The 12,594-nt window shown below is 36.7% G+C and overlaps 1 long non-coding RNA gene across 4 annotated transcripts in view; it reads left to right on the top strand.

Moving 5' to 3' along the window:
* The first annotated feature begins 12,517 nt into the window (after nt 1-12,517).
* Nucleotides 12,518-12,594, top strand: part of LOC127920068 (uncharacterized) — a 748-nt gene continuing 671 nt past the window's right edge. For all 4 annotated transcript variants that reach the window (XR_008105030.1, XR_008105031.1, XR_008105034.1 and 1 more), the window contains exon 1: nt 12,518-12,594. This exon is cut by the window's right edge and continues 148 nt beyond it. This is a non-coding gene — a long non-coding RNA (uncharacterized LOC127920068).

Here is a 12,594-nt window from a genome sequence, read left to right as displayed (position 1 = left end):
AATATCCCCAGATGTGCTCTTTGGTGTATTCGTTGAGTATAATTGTTATGCAGGTGAGTGAGGACCCAAAAGCGACTTTAACAGAAACTGAGTTTATTCAAGTTGTAATGAACTTCGTCTGTTGTTTGTAGAGAGTCAGACCGAAATGCAGCGTGTAGGTTACTCATGACTTTTAATGAAGAATAAAGCGGTACATGAAATAACTGAAAATACAAAAACAACAAACGAGTGAAACTAATACTATCTGGTGACTAACACAGAGACAGGTACAATCACCCACGAAATACAACGCGCACTCAGGCTGCCTAAATACGGTTCCCAATCCGAGACAACGAGAATCAGCTGACTCCAATTAGGAATCGCCTCAGGCAGCCAAGCCTAACTAGACACACCCCTAATAATACACACTCCCAATTAATACAAACCCCAATACGAAATACAACATATAAACCCATGTCACACCCTGGCCTACCCAAACATATAACAAAAACACAAGATACAATGACCAAGGCGTGACACAAGTCCAAGCAGAAAATAACAAATCCTGAATCCTTAACAGGAAATGTCCAAACGGGGATAACAGAAATCCTCTAGTTTGTAGAGGGGAATAACAGGATAAGCGGCCACAGACTGCAGGTCCCTTCGGGTAGGCGCAGGCCGTAGCTGACAGAGACACCTGCTCACACGCAGCATCTGATGAAGGCAAAACACGACAGGACGGAACAAGAACACAGCACAGCAAACAAGAATCCGACAAGGACAGAAGCAGAAACAGAGAGAGAAATAGAGACTTAATCAGAGGGCAAAATAGGGGACAGGTGTGAAAGAGTAAACGAGGTCGTTAGGAGAATGAGGAACAGCTGGAAGCAGGAAGGGAACGATAGAGAGAGAGAGGGATAAAGAGAGAGAAAGAAACCTACGACCAGCAGGGGGAAACGAAGAGAAGAGAAAGCACAGGGACAAGACAAGACAATAATTTTAATAATAATTTTTTCTTGTTTTGATTTTTTTTTAACGTGGCAAGTAGAGCTGGTCTTTGGCTTTTTTTTATTGTTTCCATTCGTCTAGGTTTTTAAACGTTTTTTTGAAATCTCACAGTATCAACTTTTGGAGGATTCTTTCAGCAGCTGGAGGAAACTGTGCCGACGCGGTGGATCTGAGCTATCTGATTGGCCAGCGGTAGACCTGTAGGTGCACTTGATTTGCTCTCTGGGCCTGCCGGGATTGGCGGAGCTCTAGCTTCAGACAGGTGAAATGGTTCAACATGGGAACACTTCGCCTTCTCGGCGCTACGGCTGCTGAATCAACTGCACCTATAATACTATATAATATATAATACAACATGGGAACACTTCGCCTTCTCGGCGCTACGGCTGCTGAATCAACTGCACCTATAATACTATATAATATATAATACAACATGGGAACACTTCGCCTTCTCGGCGCTACGGCTGCTGAATCAACTGCACCTATAATACTATATAATACTGTTGGTAAGGTATATATAATACTATATAATATATAATACTATATAATATATAATACTATATAATATATAATACAACATGGGAACACTTCGCCTTCTCTGCGCTACGGCTGCTGAATCAACTGCACCTATATAATACTATATAATACTGGAGGTAGGGAATATAATATAGAATACTGTTGGTAAGGTATATATACTACTATATAATATATAATACTGTTGGTAAGGTATATATAATACTATATAATATATAATATTGTTGGTAAGGTTTATAATACTATATAATACTTTTAGTAAGGTTTATAATACTATATACAACTTTTGGTAAGGTTTATAATACTATATAATATATAATACTATATAATATAATACTGTTGGTAAGGTTTATAATACTATATAATATATAATACTGTTGGTAAGGTTTATAATACTATATAATATATAATACTGTTGGTAAGGTTTATAATACTATATAATATATAATACTGTTGGTAAGGTTTATAATACTATATAATACTGTAGGTAAGGTTTATAATACTATATAATACTTTGGTAAGGTTTATAATACTATATAATATATAATACTGTTGGTAAGGTTTATAATACTATATAATATATAATACTGTTGGTAAGGTTTATAATACTATATAATATATAATACTGTTGGTAAGGTTTATAATACTATATAATATATAATACTGTTGGTAAGGTATATAATACTATATAATATATAATACTGTTGGTAAGGTTTATAATACTATATAATATATAATACTGTTGGTAAGGTATATAATACTATATAATATATAATACTGTTGGTAAGGTTTATAATACTATATACTATATAATACTGTTGGTAAGGTTTATAATACTATATACTATATAATACTGTTGGTACGGTTTATAATACTATATAATACTGTTGGTACGGTTTATAATACTATATAATATATAATACTGTTGGTAAGGTTTATAATACTATATAATATATAATACTGTTGGTAAGGTTTATAATACTATATAATATATAATACTGTTGGTAAGGTTTATAATACTATATAATATATAATACTGTTGGTAAGGTTTATAATACTATATAATATATAATTGTTGGTAAGGTACTATATAATACTATATAATTTATATATATAATCTATAATACTGTTGGTAAGGTTTATAATACTATATAATATATAATACTGTTGGTAAGGTTTATAATACTATATAATATATAATACTGTTGGTAAGGTTTATAATACTATATAATATATAATACTGTTGGTAAGGTTTATAATACTATATACTATATAATACTGTTGGTAAGGTTTATAATACTGATAACTATATAATAATACTATAATACTAATACTGTTGGTTACTATATAATATACTATATAATAATACTGTATATATACCATATAATATATAATACTGTTGGTAAGGTTTATAATACTATATACAACTTTTGGTAAGGTTTATAATACTATACAATATATAATACTATATAATATATAATACTGTTGGTAAGGTTTATAATACTATATAATATATAATACTGTTGGTAAGGTTTATAATACTATATAATATATAATACTGTTGGTAAGGTTTATAATACTATATAATATATAATACTGTTGGTAAGGTTTATAATACTATATAATATATAATACTGTTGGTAAGGTTTATAATACTATATAATATATAATACTGTTGGTAAGGTTTATAATACTATATAATATATAATACTGTTGGTAAGGTTTATAATACTATATAATATATAATACTGTTGGTAAGGTTTATAATACTATATAATATATAATACTGTTGGTAAGGTTTATAATACTATATAATATATAATACTGTTGGTAAGGTATATAATACCATATAATATATAATACTGTTGGTAAGGTTTATAATACTATATACTATATAATACTGTTGGTAAGGTATATAATACCATATAATATATAATACTGTTGGTAAGGTTTATAATACTATATACTATATAATACTGTTGGTACGGTTTATAATACTCTATAATACTGTTGGCAAGGTATATAATACCATATAATATATAATACTGTTGGTAAGGTATATAATACCATATAATATATAATACTGTTGGTAAGGTTTATAATACTATATACTATATAATACTGTTGGTACGGTTTATAATACTCTATAATACTGTTGGCAAGGTTTATAATACTATATAATACTGTTGGTAAGGTTTATAATACTATATAATACTGTAATACTATTTATAATACCTATAAATTCTGTTGGTACCACTGCTGGCTATAATCCCCAGTTTAATAGATTGGTCCTATCCTGGATAATATAATACCTATAATACTGTAACTATTCCCCAGGTGTACAATAGGGCCAGTAATAATACACTAATTATAATACTGGTCTAAAAAATAGTACTATATGCCATTTACTGTTGACATATAATAATAACTAATAATAATGTGTTCTCATATACTATATATACTGTGGTACCGGTTTAAATAACCCATAAATAAAAACAAGGTTTATTATACAATAATATATAATACTTTTGGTAAAGTTTATAATACTATATAATACCGTTGGTAAGGTATATATAACAATATATAATACTTTTGGTAAGGTTTATAATACTATATAATACCGTTGGTAAGGTATATATAACAATATATAATACTTTTGGTAAGGTTTATAATACTATATAATACCGTTGGTAAGGTATATATAACAATATATAATACTTTTGGTAAGGTTTATAATACTATATAATACCGTTGGTAAGGTATATATAACAATATATAATACTTTTGGTAAGGTTTATAATAAAGTAGGTATGTTAATACTTGGTAAGGCTATATTCCCAATACAATATATAATACATACTTTTGGTAAGGTAATAATACCCAGTTTAATACTTTGGTAATTATATATAACAATATATAATACTTTTGGTAAAGTTTATAATACTATATAATACCGTTGGTAAGGTATATATAACAATATATAATACTTTTGGTAAGGTTTATAATACTATATAATACCGTTGGTAAGGTATATATAACAATATATAATACTTTTGGTAAGGTTTATAATACTATATAATACTGTTTCTAATACTATATACTACTTTTGGTAAGGTATATACAGTGGGGCAAAAAAGTATTTAGTCAGCTATCAATTGTGCAAGTTCTCCCACTTAAAAAGATGAGAGAGGCCTGTAATTTTCATCAAAGATACACTTCAACGATGACAGACAAAATGAGGGGAAAAAATCCAGAAAATCACATTGTAGGATTTTGAATGAATTTATTTGCAAATTGTGATGGAAAATAAGTAAAGTACTTCAGTAAAAATACTTTAAAGTACTACCTAAGTTGTTTTTTGGGGTGTATCTGTACTTTACCTTTCATATTTTTGACAACTTTTACTTCTCTATATTCCTAAAGAAAATAATGTACTTTTCACTCCAAACGTTTTCCCTGACATCCCTGGTCATCCCTACTGCCTCTGATCTGGAGGACTCACTAAACAGAGAACATCCCTGGTCATCTCTACTGCCTCTGATCTGGCAGACTCACTAAACAGAGAACATCCCTGGTCGTCCCTACTGCCTCTGATCTGGAGGACTCACTAAACAGAGAACATCCCTGGTCATCCCTACTGCCTCTGATCTGGTGGACTCACTAAACAGAGAACATCCCTGGTCATCCCTACAGCCTCTGATCTGGTGGACTCACTAAACAGAGAACATCCCTGGTCATCCCTACTGCCACTGATCTGGAGGACTCACTAAACAGAGAACATCCCTGGTCATCCCTACTGCCTCTGATCTGGCAGACTCACTAAACAGAGAACATCCCTGGTCATCCCTACTGCCTCTGATCTGGCAGACTCACTAAACAGAGAACATCCCTGGTCATCCCTACTGCCTCTGATCTGGAGGACTCACTAAACAGAGAACATCCCTGGTCATTCCTACCTCCTCTGATCTGGAGGACTCACTAAACAGAGGACTCACTAAACAGAGAACATCCCTGGTCATCCCTACTGCCTCTGATCTGGAGGACTCACTAAACAGAGAACATCCCTGGTCATCCCTACTGCCTCTGATCTGGAGGACTCACTAAACAGAGAACATCCCTGGTCATCCCTACTGCCTCTGATCTGGAGGACTCACTAAACAGAGAACATCCCTGGTCCTCCCTACTGTCCTCTGGATCTGGAGGACTCACTAAACAGAGAACATCCCTGGTCATCCCTACTGCTCTGATCTGGAGGACTCACTAAACAGAGAACATCTGGAGGACTCACTAAACAGAGAACATCCCTGGTCATCCCTACTGCCTCTGATCTGGAGGACTCACTAAACAGAGAACATCCCTGGTCATCCCTACTGTCTCTGATCTGGAGGACTCACTAAACAGAGAACATCCCTGGTCATCCCTACTGTCTCTGATCTGGAGGACTCACTAAACAGAGAACATCCCTGGTCATCCCTACTGCCTCTGATCTGGAGGACTCACTAAACAGAGAACTGCCTCTGATCTGGAGGACTCACTAAACAGAGAACATCCCTGGTCATCCCTACTGATCTGGAGGACTCACTAAACAGAGAACATCCCTGGTCATCCCTACTGCCTCTGATCTGGAGGACTCACTAAACAGAGAACATCCCTGGTCATCCCTACTGCCTCTGATCTGGAGGACTCACTAAACAGAGAACATCCCTGGTCATCCCTACTGCCTCTGATCTGGAGGACTCACTAAACAGAGAACATCCCTGGTCATCCCTACTGCCTCTGATCTGGAGGACTCACTAAACAGAGAACATCCCTGGTCATCCCTACTGCCTCTGATCTGGCAGACTCACTAAACAGAGAACATCCCTGGTCATCCCTACTGCCTCTGATCTGGAGGACTCACTAAACAGAGAACATCCCTGGTCATCCCTACTGCCTCTGATCTGGAGGACTCACTAAACAGAGAACATCCCTGGTCATCCCTACTGCCTCTGATCTGGAGGACTCACTAAACAGAGAACATCCCTGGTCATCCCTACTGCCTCTGATCTGGAGGACTCACTAAACACAAATGCTTCCTTTGTAAATGATGTCTGAGTGTTGGAGTCATTTTTTTTTAAGAAAAGCAAATTGTGCCGTCTGGTTTGCTAAATATAAGGAATTTGAAATTATTAATACTTTTACTTTTTCTCCTAAAATATATTTTAGCAATTCCCTTTACTTTTGATACTTACGTATATAATTATATTTAAAACCAAATACTTTGACTTTTAGTCAAGTAGTACTTTACTGGGTGACTTTCACATTTACTTGAGTTATTTTCTATGAAGGTTTCTTTACTTTTACTACAGTATGAGAATTCAGTACTTTTCCCAGCACTGTACATAATACTACATAAATACTATATAATACTGTTGGTAAGGTATATACTACTGTATAATATATACTACTGTTGGGAAGTTACATAATACTGTATCAAATGTAATACTGTATAATATATAATACTGCCGATAAGATATTTAGTACAGTATACTATATAATATTGTATAATATTTAATACTGTACAATATATAATACTGTTGTTAAGGTATATAATACTGTTGTTAAGGTATATAATACTGTTGTTAAGGTATATAATACTGTTGTTAAGGTATATAATACTAATACTATATAATACTAAGCATTATTTAGACAGGAACTGTCATAGTACAAACTGCTGTTAGAGGCTTCAGTGTGTCACTGAGTTTCTGTGGTGAAGAGCTGGTAGAACAGGTGTTTCCTGCTGCTGTGGGAGGTGGAGAGGAGGGGGGTGATGAGAGGAGAGGGGGGAGAGGGAGGGGTGGGGAGGATGAGAGAGAGAGAGACAGGGGGAGGAAGAGAGAGAGAGAGGGAGAGGGGGGAGGATTAGAGAGAGAGAGGGAGAGATATGGGGAGGAAGAGAGAGAGAGGTAGAGATATGGGGAGGAAGAGAGAGAGAGGGAGAGAGAGGGGGGAGGATGAGAGAGAAAGAGAATGAGAGATATGGGGAGGAAGAGAGAGAGAGGGAGAGAGAAGGGGGATGAGAGAGAGAGAGAGGGAGAGTGATATGGGGAGGAAGAGAGAGAGGGGGGAGGATGAGAGAGAGAGAGAGGGGGGAGAGAGAGGGGGGGAGAGAGAGGGAGAGAGACAGGGGGAGAGAGACAGAGACAGGGGAGAGAGAGAGAGAGACAGGGGGAGAGAAAGAGAGTGACAGGGGAGAGAGAGCGACGGGGCGAGAGAGACAGGGAGAGAGAGAGACAGGGGAGAGAGAGAGAGAGAGAGAGACAGGGGAGAGAGAGAGAGACAGGGGGTGGGAGAGAGAGAGAGAGGAGAGAGAGAGAGAGAGAGAGAGAGAGAGAGAGAGAGAGAGAGAGAGAGGGAGAGAGAAAGAGAGAGACAGGGGGAGCGAGAGTGACAGGGAGAGAGAGAGACAGGGGGGGAGAGAGAGACAGGGGGAGAGAGAGGGGGTAGAAGAGAGAGAAGGAAGAGAGAGAGAGAGAGAGAGAGAGACAGGGGGGAGAGAGCGACAGGGAGAGAGAGAGACAGGGGAGAGAGAGAGGGGGTAGAAGAGAGAGAGAGACAGGGGAGAGAGAGAGAGAGAGAGAGAGAGAGAGAGAGAGAGAGAGACAGGGGGAGAGAGAGCGACAGGGAGAGAGAGAGACAGGGGGAGAGAGAGAGGGGGTAGAAGAGAGAGAGAGACAGGGGGAGAGAGAGGGAGAGAGAGACAGGGGAGAGAGAGACAGGGGGAGAGAGAGAGAGAAGGAAGAGAGAGAGACAGGGGGAGAGAGAGAGACAGGGGGAGAGAGAGAGACAGGGGGAGAGAGAGATGGTTTCATGTGATGGGGGTTGTAGGAGAGGAGCATTCGAGAGCGTAGTGAGATGAGATGCACTTTGACCACACAGAGCGACAGCGTGCCTTCGCAGATTTTCATGACTCCTAAAACAGAGTGAAGCAGTCTGAGTTTGGAGCCATGTTAATATTGTCATGTTACAACAGATCATATAGGTGCTACAGACAGACTATACTGTAGTACATATAGGTACTACAGACAGACTATACTGTAGTATGATAATATAGGTACTACAGACAGACTATACTGTAGTATGATAATATAGGTGCTACAGACAGACTATACTGTAGTACATATAGGTGCTACAGACAGACTATACTGTAGTATGATAATATAGGTGCTACAGACAGACTATACTGTAGTACATATAGGTGCTACAGACAGACTATACTGTAGTATGATAATATAGGTGCTACAGACAGACTATACTGTAGTATGATAATATAGGTGCTACAGACAGACTATACTGTAGTATGATAATATAGGTGCTACAGACAGACTATACTGTAGTATGATAATATAGGTGCTACAGACAGACTATACTGTAGTATGATAATATAGGTGCTACAGACAGACTATACTGTAGTATGATAATATAGGTGCTACAGACAGACTATACTGTAGTATGATAATAGGTGCTACAGACAGACTATACTGTAGTATGATAATATAGGTGCTACAGACAGACTATACTGTAGTATGATAATATAGGTGCTACAGACAGACTATACTGTAGTATGATAATATAGGTGCTACAGACAGACTATACTGTAGTATGATAATATAGGTGCTACAGACAGACTATACTGTAGTATGATAATATAGGTGCTACAGACAGACTATACTGTAGTATGATAATATAGGTGCTACAGACAGACTATACTGTAGTATGATAATATAGGTGCTACAGACAGACTATACTGTAGTATGATAATATAGGTGCTACAGACAGACTATACTGTAGTACATATAGGTGCTACAGACAGACTATACTGTAGTATGATAATATAGGTGCTACAGACAGACTATACTGTAGTATGATAATATAGGTGCTACAGACAGACTATACTGTAGTATGATAATATAGGTGCTACAGACAGACTATACTGTAGTATGATAATATAGGTGCTACAGACAGACTATACTGTAGTATGATAATATAGGTGCTACAGACAGACTATACTGTAGTACATATAGGTGCTACAGACAGACTATACTGTAGTATGATAATATAGGTGCTACAGACAGACTATACTGTAGTATGATAATATAGGTGCTACAGACAGACTATACTGTAGTACATATAGGTGCTACAGACAGACTATACTGTAGTATGATAATATAGGTGCTACAGACAGACTATACTGTAGTATGATAATATAGGTGCTACAGACAGACTATACTGTAGTAATGGTGCTATATACTAGGTGCTACAGACAGACTATACTGTAGTATGATAATATAGGTGCTACAGACAGACTATACTGTAGTATGATAATATAGGTGCTACAGACAGACTATACTGTAGTATGATAATATAGGTGCTACAGACAGACTGATACTGTACATATCAGTATGTGCATAATATAGGTGCTACAGACATAACATATCAGACTATACTGTAGTATGATAATATAGGTGCTACAGACAGACTATACTGTAGTACATATAGGTGCTACAGACAGACTATACTGTAGTATGATAATATAGGTGCTACAGACAGACTATACTGTAGTATGATATAACATAGGTGCTACAGACAGACTATACTGTATTGTACATATAGGTGCTACAGACAGACTATACTGTAGTATGATAATATAGGTGCTACAGACAGACTATACTGTAGTACATATAGGTGCTACAGACAGACTATACTGTAGTATGATAATATAGGTGCTACAGACAGACTATACTGTAGTATGATAATATAGGTGCTACAGACAGACTATACTGTAGTACATATAGGTGCTACAGACAGACTATACTGTAGTATGATAATATAGGTGCTACAGACAGACTATACTGTAGTATGATAATATAGGTGCTACAGACAGACTATACTGTAGTATGATAATATAGGTGCTACAGACAGACTATACTGTAGTATGATAATATAGGTGCTACAGACAGACTATACTGTAGTATGATATATAGGTGCTACAGACAGACTATACTGTAGTATGATAACATAGGTGCTACAGACAGACTATACTGTAGTATGATAATATAGGTGCTACAGACAGACTATACTGTCTAGTATGATACAGAGACTATAGGTGCTACATACAGACTATACTGTAGTATGATAATATAGGTGCTACAGACAGACTATACTGTAGTATGATAACATATAGGTGCTACAGACAGACTATACTGTAGTACATATAGGTGCTACAGACAGACTATACTGTAGTATGATAATATAGGTGCTACAGACAGACTATACTGTAGTATATATAGGTGCTACAGACAGACTATACTGTCTAGTATGATAATATAGGTGCTACAGACAGACTATACTGTAGTATGATAATATAGGTGCTACAGACAGACTATACTGTAGTATGATAATATAGGTGCTACAGACAGACTATACTGTAGTATGATAATATAGGTGCTACAGACAGACTATACTGTAGTATGATAATATAGATGCTACAGACAGACTATACTGTAGTACATATAGGTGCTACAGACAGACTATACTGTCTAGTATGATAACATATCAGTGCTACAGACAGACTATACTGTAGTATGATAATATAGGTGCTACAGACAGACTATACTGTCTAGTACATAACATAGGTGCTACAGACATACTATACTGTAGTATGATAATATAGGTGCTACAGACAGACTATACTGTAGTATGATACTATAGGTGCTAAGACAGACTATACTGTAGTACATATAGGTGCTACAGGACTGTCAGTATGATAATAGAGGTTCTACAGACAGACTATACTGTAGTATGATAATATAGGTGCTACAGACAGACTATACTGTAGTATGATAATATAGGTGCTACAGACAGACTATACTGTAGTACATATAGGTGCTACATACAGACTATACTGTAGTACATATAGGTGCTACAGACAGACTATACTGTAGTACATATTGTTGCTCAGAGGTAGAGAGACTGAGGACTGGTTTCCCAGACACACATTAAACCTGGTCTCGTCTGGGAACAAAGTCATATTTCAGTCTCATTTACATTGTTCTTTAGTTTTTATGTAATGAGAGAGTATTCAGAGTGATGTACAGTCAGTGTATTGATCTAGAGGTACATACCATATCAGTCAGTGTATTGATCTAGAGAGACTGTTACTGTCAGGGTTAATGAGCTCCAGACTGTTACTGGCTGTCAACTACAGCTGCTGCGGTCATCATCTCTGACCTCAACCTTCACCACAACACTGTCATCCTCCCTCATCCTGTCTGTGTCTGTGTGAGATATTCATGTGACAGTACATGGCTAACCAGTACTTTGTAAAATAACACATTGGTTTTCCTACTCCATGATCTCTTTAAATATGCTGACTTCTTAGTAGAATTGATACAGTGCCTTGCGAAAGTATTCGGCCCCCTTGAACTTTGCGACCTTTTGCCACATTTCAGGCTTCAAACATAAAGATATAAAACTGAATTTTTTCAACAACAAGTGGGACACAATCATGAAGTGGAACGACATTTATTGGATATTTCAAACTTTTTTTAACAAATCAAAAAACGGAAAAAATTGGGGGTGCAAAATTATTCAGCCCCCTTAAGTTAATACTTTGTAGCGCCACCTTTTGCTGCGATTACAGCTGTAAGTCGCTTGGGGTATGTCTCTATCAGTTTTGGGGCCGAATACTTTCGCAAGGTCGTAGGTCATTTATTTATTTATGAATTATGTTCAGGCACGCTGTAAGTGGTTGGGCAACATTTATTTAACAAAGGAAACGGACAAACCTGAGCTAGAATACCTTTACAAAAGGATAACTTTGAACATCTATAGACGGAGAACGGAAATACTTGTTATCAACTTGTATTGTTTTTCTTCTATTGTGAACTGAAATAAAAAAGAATTAAAACACAAAAATCTACTTGTCAGGGATGATGTCACGACAGGGGCGGTTCCTCTTGCGGGAGGGGCGGTTCCTCTTGCGGGAGGGGCGGTTCCTCTAGCAGGAGGGGCGGTTCCTCTAGCGGGAGGGGA

Source organism: Oncorhynchus keta, unplaced genomic scaffold (assembly GCF_023373465.1).
Source record: "Oncorhynchus keta strain PuntledgeMale-10-30-2019 unplaced genomic scaffold, Oket_V2 Un_contig_18252_pilon_pilon, whole genome shotgun sequence".
Classification (NCBI taxonomy): domain Eukaryota; kingdom Metazoa; phylum Chordata; class Actinopteri; order Salmoniformes; family Salmonidae; genus Oncorhynchus; species Oncorhynchus keta.
The sequence above is the reverse complement of the archived record's forward strand: the minus strand, read 5'-3'. Positions and strand labels throughout refer to the sequence as shown.